The sequence below is a fragment of the Pithys albifrons genome, chromosome 4 (genome assembly GCF_047495875.1).
Source record: "Pithys albifrons albifrons isolate INPA30051 chromosome 4, PitAlb_v1, whole genome shotgun sequence".
Lineage (NCBI taxonomy): Eukaryota > Metazoa > Chordata > Aves > Passeriformes > Thamnophilidae > Pithys > Pithys albifrons.
Genome location: NC_092461.1, coordinates 28563593 through 28574392, shown reverse-complemented (window position 1 = coordinate 28574392; position 10800 = coordinate 28563593). Strand labels below are relative to the sequence as shown.

Genomic DNA, 10800 nt, shown 5'->3' with positions numbered 1-10800 from the left:
TCCAGAGATTTGTGGCTCAGTCAGTGCATGAACCAAAGCAGGTGGCTCCACATTTGCTCTCTCTTTGTGGATTTTTTTGTCCCTACAGATCTTCCCAAACATCTTTTGGATGTTTGCATGAGGCCACCTATTAGAAAGGTTCTGGTGCAGGTGGTTAAAGTGGGGACAGAGATGGAAACAGGGACAGTGTCACTCTGAGGGATGTTAAGTGTCACATGGACAGGGCATTTTTCCAGCAGGGAATCATTATCTCTATGTGTTTCTGCCCTCTCAGGGCACTTTTCCCAAATCTCTTCATTTTCACAGTGCAACACGAAGCTGGACATGGCTCAAAAAAGCCACATCTGATAGAAGATTCAAATTTGATCTGTCCACAGGGCAGGCATCCCAACTTCACTCCTGCTTCCTCTCCATTCTCCCCACAGCAGAGCTGCCTATGGAGCTCCAGCCTTAGGGCTGAACTGAGCCAGAAAAACAGGTTTAATTTCTTCCTCTTCAAGAAGGAAAAGTCTGAGCTTCCATCTTCTTCCCTGTGACATGTTAAACAGGCACCACAACTCTGACTTCTGATGACTTTGCTCCTAGACTTTCAGCTCTGATGTTTCACCAGCTGAACAAGCCAACTTCCCAGCAAGTCAGCTCCTCAGATTCCTAAATTAACTGCAGTGTAGCACTTCCTTCAAGGCTTGTTCTTTATCAGATCCTTCACTTCATCCTCTCCACCAACACTGCAAGCATTTGCAAAGTGGTACAAATTCAGGGGGGATTTTGTACCCAGCTGAAGCTTGAATATTTCCAGCAAGGCAGAGTGGGCTGGCAAATACCACAGTTTCCTTGTTGGGATCATTTCCTCCAGTCTGAGGAAAGCTGGTGAGAAACAGAACAGCTTTGGTTTCTGCACTCACTTTCCTTGACAAGGAGAAAGCTGGTGAAGCAGAAATGGGCCAGCTGGAAGGGCAGAGCTGTGTCACAAGTGAGCCAGGAACTCACACAGGCTGAGCTGGCAGGTGGCCCTTTCCCAGGGAGAACCTGCAGATGGATCCTTGTCACCCACTCACTTACAGCCAACTGGACGTGGTTGATGTGAGCTCTATGGAGTGACAGCTCAGTCCAGATGCAGAGAAAACTCTGCAGCCACCAATATCAGAAGGATGTGGAACTGGTGGATGAGTCCAGGGGAGGCCATGGGGATTCTTCAAGGGCTGAAGCCCTGGAGACAGGCTGGGAGTGCTGGGAGTGCTCACCTGGAGAAGAGAGGGCTCCAGGGAAAACTCTGAGCCCCTTCCTGTGCCTAAAGGGGCTCTGGGAGAGCTGGAGAGGGAATATGGACAAGGAGTGGAGGGGCAGGACAAAGGGAAATGCCTTCAAACTGACAGAGGGCAGGGTTAGGTGGGATATTAGGAATAAATTTGGCTGTGAGAGTGGTGGTGAGGCCCTGGCACAGGTTGCCCAGAGAAGCTGTGGCTGCCCCATCCCTGGGAGTGTCCAAGGCCAGGTTGGATGGGGCTTGGAGCAACGTGGGCTAGTGGAAGGTGTCCCTTCCCATTGCAGGGGGTTTGGAGCTGGATGAACTTGAAAGTCCCTTCCAACCCAAACCAATCTATGGTTTAAACATCCAAAGACAGATGCTGAACAGACAGGTGGAGATGTTCCTTCCAACTTCTTGACTATGGCACAAGGAGAATGAACTTCAGCCACACTCACGTGATCTCCTGTGGAGCATCTCCCTGTGCCTTTTTCAGAGATAGAGAAATGGACTATAAGGGCCATCAGTCTGACCTGGGTGGACACATTATATTTTCCTGGGTGTTTGGTGCTTTTTAAGAAAGGCTCTTCTCTGTGGTCCCCAGTGACAGAACAGGAGTTGTGTCCACTGAGCCAGTCTGGACAGCAAAGGGCTGAAAGATCTTCATGTTTCAAGAGGTTTTGTGACAATTCCAGCCACAGCAGGGCTGAAGTAGCTCAGCTGGGAGAGCGTTAGACTGAAGATCTAAAGGTCCCTGGTTCAATCCCGGGCTTCAGCAGGAGCTTCCTCCACTTTTGTGGGCTCTGCAGTCCAAGACAGACATGGACATAAAGGAGAGAGTCCAGCAAAGGGCCAGGAGGAGTATGAGGGGACTGGAGCCTCTCTCAAATTGAGGAGAGAGATGAGAGAGCTGGGAAACAGTTGCCCTCTGAGAGGTGGAGTTCCCATTTTGGACATGGTCCTGGACAACTGGCTGTAGGTGTTCCTGCCTGAGCAGGAGTTTGGACCAGATGATCTCCTTGAGGACCCTTCTGAGTCTACAAAATAAGAACATAGTTTTATAATTCAAAGGCATCAGCAAAAATAGGGATATAAAGTGGGGTTTGTTTTGTTCCTTCAGCTTCTTGTTCCCAATCCATGTCCTGGATTGCCCTGAGAAGAGGTTGACCCACAGGTGTTTGGCCAGGCAGGAAATCAAAACTGTTATTTGAGAGAAAGAAAAATACCTTATAAAAAGAGGTGATTTTAGTCTGAATCACAGCTGAGCTTGAAGTAAGTTCTCTCTCTAAAATGAGCCTTTATCTGAGCTGTTCTGCTGTGTCTACCTGTTCCTCCCAGGGAAAGAGATCCAGATTTCAGGGCTGAAGTAGCTCAGCTGGGAGAGTGTTAGACTGAAGATCTAAAGGTCCCTGGTTCAATCCCGGGCTTCAGCAGAATTTTAGGAGTTGGACTTAATGATCCATCCCTGGAGGTGTTCAAAGAATGACTGGATGTGGCACTCAGTGCTCTGGTCTGGTTGACAAGGTGGTGATGGGTCAAAGCTTGCACTCAATGACCTTAGAGGTCTTTTCCAACCTTAGTGATTCTCTGATATCCTTGTGGGTCTCTTCCAGCTCAGGATATTCTCCAATTTCACCATCTTTGATGAATCTTAGTACCCCTTTCTGAACTTTTCCCACTCTTACCTTTTCAAAACTAAAGTATCCAACATGCAGATACCCCAGAGAGTTCAAAACTGAGTAACTGAGCTTTGTATTTCCTTCTGTCCCTTTCTGACTCATTCCTGTTCCATGAAGACCTTCAGGCCAACAGCAGAGACAAGACATGAGTGACCAGTTTTTCCAAAAAATAAAAAAGAGTGAGAAGCAAATATTTGACTACCAGTTTCTCAAGATCATCATCCAATCTCTTCTACATAACAGAGCAGAGACTCTTCTTTCTGCCTGTCATTCTGGTGATGCTCCTTAAGCTCTGGACATAAAGTTTTCCTATCCTGCAGCACTTCCAGGAGGTGACCTCCCTGATCAGGATGCGAATAATAACTCATGTGTAAGTCAACCACATCATCACCTGCTTAAGCCTTGAAGAGAGACCATGTCCTGAGGGGGAAATGCCTCTGCAGAGAGCCAGGACCCAAACAGAACACCTCAAATATAACAGCTGCTCACCCAGGAGGAACCTTTGCAGACCTGATGCCTTCAGGGCAGGATCTTCTGGCCCAAGGATGCACCAGCTAGAAATTAGGCTTTTGTTATGACTGTCTTTGCCTGTATCTAAATTAGGCACGAGCCTCCTGGTCCCCAAATTGGATCAAAGTGACTCAGAACTCCCTGCATGGTCCAGGTGCAGGATTAAATTATATCGAATTTGGTACACCTTGGGCCTCATTTTGTCATGAAAACAGATCTCAGGAGTTGTGTATGGACATCCCAGGTATTGCCCTCGGGTTTAAGAACAGTTCATACACCGTGGTTGTGCTGAAGTGCCCTGACCTCATTAACCCAGTGCAGAATCCCAGCCTTGAGCCCTGAAGGCAGAAGGAAATCTGACACCAGAGATGCTGCTGGTGAGTCAGGAAGCAGCAGGATGGCACAAAGAGCAGCAGAATGGCACAGGGAGCAGCAGGATGGCACAGGGAGCAGCAGGATGGCACAGGCTCAGTGTTCCAACAGCTGTGCTGAACAATATTCTGTCCTGGTTCCAGACTCATGTGTGCTGGAAAAGGAAATAAAGGCCAGTGCTTGGCCTGTGTGGTGCTCAGTGCCCTTCCATGGTGCTTAAATGTGCCAACCTGTGTCCTCCCAGACGATGCCCAGGCACAGTTCATCGGACAACAGGGGTCAGGAACTATTCCCAAGAGGTGGTTTGAACATAACAGATTTATGAATAAAGGTGGAGAGAGCTGGGGGTGTCCAGTCTGGAGAAGAGATGCTCTGGGGAAACTTTGGAGCCTCTTCCAGTACCTAAAGGGGCTCCAGGAGAGCTGGAGAGGGACTTTGGACAAGGGATGGAGGGACAGGACAAAGGGAAATGCCTTCAAACTGCCAGAGGGCAGGGTTAGATAGGATATTGGGAAGGAATTCTTTACAGTGGTGGCGGTGAGACCCTGGCACAGGTTGCCCAGAGAAGCTGTGGCTGCTCCAACCCTGGAAGTGTTCAAGGCCAGGTTGGATGGGGCTTGGAGCAACGTGGGCTAGTGGAAGGTGTCCCTGCCCATGGCAGAGGGGTTGGAACTGGGTCCAACCCAAACCATTCCAGGGAATTTAAAATAGTTCTGCAGCATGCACAGTCTGAGCTGGCACCGTGGTGCCCATGAAGGTGACAGTGACATCTCAGCTTGTTCACCTCAAGTCCAGCACGAGGAGGCAACTGCAATGAAATTCCTTTTGGAGCCTGATCCACAGCTGTGGGAAGGCAGAGGAAAGGCCCCCACTGGTGTCAGCAATGAGGCCTCGTGTTCACAGTGCAGGACACAAAGAAACCCCCAGAGCACATAACACAGGGCTGCCAGAGATGATGGGAGCAGCTTATCCTCCTTCTCCCAACAGTTTGGTCCCCTCCTGGCTGAAACAGCTTTGTCTCAAACCCTAGTGCTGAAAGTTGCCAAGTTTCCCTGAATTTGGCTCACAGAAGGGCTAAACCTGCCCCAAAGAAGTATTAAACCTGCCCCAAAGAAGGGTTAAATCTGCCCCAGAGGAGGGCTAAACCTGCCACAAACAAGGGCTAAATCTGCCCCAAAGAAGGGCTAAAACTGCCCCAAACAAGGGCTAAACCTGCCCCAAACAAGGGCTAAACCTGCCCCATGGACAAGTTAAACCTACCCCTAAGAAGGGTTAAATGTGCCCCAAAGAAGGGTTAAACCTGCCCGAAGGGAGAGTTAAACCTGCCCCAAGGGAGGGCTAAACTTGCCCCAAAGGGTTAAACTTGCCCCAAAGAAGGGTCAAACCTGCCTCAAGGAAGGGCTAAACCCGCCACAAAGAAGGGCTAAATGTGCCCAGAAAGGGCTAAACCTGCCCCAGAGAAGGGTTAAACCTGCCCCAGCAAAGGGTTAAATCTGCCCCAAAGGGTTAAACCTACCCCAAAGGGTTACACCTGCCCCAGGGAAAGGCTAAACCTGCCCCAAAGAAGGGTTAAACCTGCCCCAAGGAAGGGCTAAACCTGCCACAAAGGGTTAAACCTGCCCCAAAGAAGGGTTAAACCTGCCCCAAGGAAGGGCTAAATGTGCTCAAAGAAGGCCTAAACCTGCCCCAGGAAAACGCTAAACCCGCCCCAGAAAAAGGCTAAACTTGCCGCAATGAAGGGCTAAACCTGCCCCAAAGAAAGGTTAAATGTGCCCAAAGAAGGGTTAAACGTGCACAAAGAAGGGTTAAACCTGCCCCAATGAAAGCCTAAACCTGCCCCAAGGAAGGGTTAAGCCCGCCCGTGCTCCCGGGTTGCTGCGGGGGCAGCCTCAGGATGACTCGCTGCGGCGGGGGGGTGGCAGCAGCGGGGGTGCCCGCCCTGGCAGCGCTTTGCCAGCCCCTCCACGCTCGCTTCCCTCCTCTCCCCGCTGTTCTGGACCCCACACCGATCAATCAATCGGCTCCTACTACATCCCAAATCCCATCTTTTCCCGAGTCCCTGAGCCGCGCCGCTCCAGCGCGCAGCTCTGCCCCACAACCTGCTCTGCCCCACAACCAGCTCTGCCAGTGCCCTCCAGTTCGGCTTTTCTGCCTGCTATTCGAGCGCTTTCTGCCGCTTTCTCTGAGTGCTTTCGGTGCTGATTTGCTGCTGCCTCCTTTCTCCCCCATCCTCGGGAACATCTTTCGCCACCTTTGGCACCAGGAGAGCCGGCAAGGATCGATCCACAAGCACGGATCGATCCTCACAGGGTCTCCCTGAGCACGCAGCGCCCAGAGCTGCATCTCCTGCTGATGCAGGAGAAAGAGCAGACAGATAAAAATAGGGGAAATCCTCAGCAGGAGCTTAAAATCCTTTCCTCCAGGGAAAAAACAAAACCAAAAAAACAAACAAAAAAACCCAAAGCAAAACATAAAACAAACAAAAACAGAAAAAACCAAACAAGAAACAAAAACAAACAAACCAAAACCAAAACAACCAAAAAAAAAACCAAACAAAACCCCAAACAACAAAAAAAGCCACCAAACCTCAAAACAACCCCCCCAACAAAAGAAATAAAAAATACGTAAAAACCCCCACCCCCCCCCAAAATCCCCCAAACAAAATACAACAAAAAAAAACCCAAACAAAACACAAAAAATCCCAAACCAACCCCCCCCCCCCAAAATCAATCAAACAAAAATACCCAACAAAATCTCTCAAACAACCCCCCTGCACACTCACTCAAAAATAAAAAAGCCAACCTAAAGCCCAGGAAATTTAGATTTTGCTGATTGGATTGTGGGGGGTTTTTGTGATAGTTTGCATTCCTATAGAGTGTTTTTGCTTTTGCTTTCCTTTTCATGGAATCAGAGAATGGTTAGGCCTGAAGGGCTGTTAAATATCGTCGGTTCCAACACCTTCCCCTGGCCCAGATTGCTCAAACCTGCTTCAATATATGGACTAATCTGCTTTGCCCCTCGCTCTGCCATGGCCAGCACAAGGAGAAGTCAGTTCTCACCCTCATATCTCAGTTTCAACTTCCAGAAAACCGGGCAAAGTGTTCTGGAATCCTTTGGAAGGCACTCTGAGCTCTGCCAACGAGAGCAGAGGTGAAGGCACAGGCAGCACACCCAGACAATAAAAGCCACTGCCAGCCCTGAAGATTAATTTTTGAAATTACATGGCAGCTACAAGATGAGGGAAAGAAAGGATTATTATTTGCATGCCATGGGAGCAATAATCCTGTGATTACTACTCCAGGCATAAAGACATTAAGGTTGGTTTATGCTGCAGTGCAGAGCTCTTGGAGGTGTGACAGCCCCGTCACACAGAGCTCCTGTGAGGCTCCAAAGGTGGCACACACCTTTGGGCAGGGCCCAGACTGGGATGAAAACCCCCCATCCCAGCATTAAGGGGTGTATCCCACAGTCTTTGCATCAGTGGGAGACAGGAGATGCCATCTAGAGCCTCTGACAGAGGATTAGGCTCAGCTTTTCTCATCATGAAGTTGTGTCAGGTGAGGTTTAGGTTGGATATTAGGAAAAGGTTCTTCACCCAGAGGGTGACTTGGAACTGGAACAGGCTCTCCAGGGCAGTGGTCACTGCACCAAGCCTGCCAGAGCTCCAGGAGCATTTGGACAATGCTCTCAGGGACATGGTGTGACTCTTACTGGTGGTCCTGTGCAGGCGCAAGGGTTGGACTTGATGATCCTTGTGGGTCCCTTCCAACTCAGCATATTCTGTGATTCTGGGATCCCACCCAAGCAGGTGAGGTTGAGGTTGACTTCCAACATCGTGATGGCTCTAAGGCACCAGCTATCCCTGCCGACTTTAGAGGGGACCTGGGATAACCAAGGTCTTTACTTCTGAGAAGTTCTGCCTCAGGGACCCTCAGGAAGCAGCCCCTGACCTGGGAGCTGACCCTTCACCATCCACAGGAGTCCAGCTGTTCCTGAGAGCTCAGCTGAGCACTCAGCTTTTCCAAAAGCTAAGCTTAGAGCTGCAAACCCATCCCTTCCTGCCTTTTGCAGTTGGAGCTGTCTGGATATTTGGAAAGGAACAGTGTCCTCGTTCACCTGATGAACATGATGCTGATGTGACTTATCCAATGCAAATATGACCTGGGGCTGGAGTGACTCTGCTCTGGAGACAGGCTGGGAGAGCTGGGGATGTCCATTCTGGAGAAGAGAAGGCTCCAAGGAGATATTAGAGCCCTTTCCAGTGCTTGGAGGGGCTCCAAGAGAGCTGGAGAGGGACTTTGGACAAGGGCTTGGAGTGTCAGAATGAAGGGGAATGGCTTCAAAGTGACAGGGGACAAGGTTAGATGGAATATTGGGAAGAAATTCTTCCCTGTGAGGGTGGTGAGGCCCTGGATCATGTTGTCCGGAGAAGTTGTGGCTCTAAGTGTTCAAGACCAGCTTGGATGGGGTTTGGAGCAACCTGGGATAGTGGAAGGTGTCCCTGCCTATGGGAGGGGGTTGGAAAAAGATGATCTTTCAGGTCACTTCCAACCCAAACCATTCTGGGATTCTGGGATTCATTCTATATGAGGATCAGGGCAGTTATTCCTTTGAGGTCATGCAACAAACCCCTGGAAAAATTTGAGTTAGGATTTACCAGTCTAAATTGTGTCTTAAAATGGGGTATGCAAAAAAACCCCTTAAAAATAAATAAAAAGGAAAAGACAAAAAATCCTCTTTCAGATGAATCAACTGTCCAAGACTTGCTCTGAACACCAAATGATAAAACTGGTGAACAACAAAAAACTTTTTGGGTTCAGCTCAGTCCTCAAGGGGACTAATGTAAAAAACCACACCAAATACCTTGGAAGTGTCATGGCTTTATTGTGTGTGGCTGATTAATTAAATGCAATTTAGGTAGTTATTTGGGCTGTTAACTTTTAGGGCAATGGGCTCTCCTTTCTCTTGGGTTTGAAAAGCAAAGCCTAATTTTATTTGTGACTGCAGGGTGCTGGTGGAGGGAAAGGCGAGAACATGAAGCTCTGCTCCTTCCAAGTGGAAGGAGGATATTTAAATATGCAAATTACGCTCAGAAAAGCAGAGAGGAATAGGATTGTGGAGCTTCCTGCTGTCGCTTATGAGATAGGGAGATTTTTATTCCCCTGCCCAGGGTGGGATTCAGGCTGGGACAAGAGTTAATGCATTTCTGGCAGCCTTTGGGAACAGCCAGGAGGGACAGGTTGGGGAGAGTTTGGAAGGTCATGCAGAAGGGTGGGTGGATTTCAGTTTGGTTCCAAACAAGTATTTACAGCACAAAAAAACCCCCCAGCCTTGGCAAAACTCTGCAAATTCAGGAAAGTGGCTCATAGAAAAAGTAGGAGAATCCAGTAGAGGAGTGAATTGAATTGCTGTCTAATATTTAAGGCTTTGAACTACACTTAGATCATCATTTTAAGTGACTTGACTTGTGCCACGTGGGTTGGAAACTTCTCTTTTGCTTTGGAAATTCAACTTTGTCTTAGAATCTTATAATCTCCAATTCGAGCAATTGGAAATGTCTAGAAAAAGGCTTGTCCTGCTGACTTTTGCTTCATTGGGGAAAAAAACCAAACCCCAACAAAAACTGACCTGGGAACCCTGCAAGTCTCAGGCGAGGAGCAAAAGGACAAAATTAAGATTTAAAAGACACTAGAAATAAATGCAAACCCATCTTAATAACAAGCACTATCCCTATCCACGGTCAGAAGGTGCTGGACAGGCATCCAGTCCCCCGGGGATTTGGGTGGAATCGACTCCACATTCCCATTCCTTTCCCCCTGCCACGGGGAAACTCCTCGAGCCGTTTTGAATCGCTGCCTCTGCCTCCGGTATTTTCATGCCAGGCTCGTTCCGTGGGTGATTCTCTGCTCCAGTTTTCAAGCAGAAGTTCGCACACATTGATGGAGGAGGTTTTGGCACCTCGGCAGGAGGAGCGAGCGAGAGAGAAGGAGATGGAGATGGAGGAGGAGAAGGAGAAGTGAAATGGGCTTTTGAAAGCCATAAAATTAGCATTGAAATCGGCGGCAGATTTTCCTTGCCCGGACTGAGAACAGACGCCTGCTGGGTTTAGTGTCACCCCATTAAAGATGCTCACGGGTGGCCACACACGTGCTGGCGCTTGCCTGGTGCTCAAAACAAGATGCTTTTACAGCTAAAACCTTGAAAAAACTAACTTCAGGCTTTATCTCCGCTGAGGATTTGCCATGAAGTCTCCCTAGTCCTGGAGCTGATAATTTAAATAAAAAAACAAGAGCATATGTCAGCAAAGCCAGGACTAGAACAATTGCAAATCCACTGAGGGTGCTTTTTTTTTCCACCTCAAGGGTTTTTAGGCCTTGAGGTCTCAGATCATCACCTCTACTTTTAGACATTTAGCTGAAGTTTCTAAGTTGAGCTGCTTTTCTTTTTTTCCCCCCAGCCTCTCCATACAGTCAGTTCCTTTGCAATTTTAGTGCTTCCCTGGAGTAAAACCTGTTAGCTCAGGGCTTGGAGCTAATAGAAAAATATAAATATAATAATAAAAATATAATATATGAAAATATAAATATAATGCTATTATAAAATGTAATATAAAATTATAAAAAACTTTATTCCTGCCAGCCCTGTAGGAGTTTCTCTGTTGGTGTGTGATGAGGAACTCGGTCACACAAGATGTTGGAGCATGGACCTGCATAGAGCAGGAACTTCTCAAAGGTCTTTCCAGAGGAGCAGGACCTGACAGCAAGAACAAATATGCACCTAGAAATATGATTTACCAGCCTGCCCGTGTGCTGATGAGGAATCCAAGTGACCCACGGGACTGGATGGGTGTCTGAGCAACCAGGTCTAAGGGAAGGTGTCCCTGCCCATGGCAGGGGGGGCTGGAATTGGATGATCTTTAAGGTCCCTCCTAACCCAAGGTGGTTCTATGATTCTGTGAATTAGGTGAGAGCCCAAGCTGTATGTGGTGGGGTG

At 48.5% G+C, this 10800-nt stretch overlaps 2 non-coding genes across 2 annotated transcripts; both read left to right on the top strand.

The window, feature by feature from the left end:
• Nucleotides 1-1951: 1951 nt before the first annotated feature.
• On the top strand, nt 1952-2024 carry TRNAF-GAA (transfer RNA phenylalanine (anticodon GAA)). The gene has a single exon. It is a non-coding gene; the product is annotated as a tRNA-Phe (tRNA).
• Nucleotides 2025-2606: 582 nt separating this feature from the next.
• On the top strand, nt 2607-2679 carry TRNAF-GAA (transfer RNA phenylalanine (anticodon GAA)). Its single transcript has one exon. It is a non-coding gene; the product is annotated as a tRNA-Phe (tRNA).
• Nucleotides 2680-10800: the final 8121 nt, after the last annotated feature.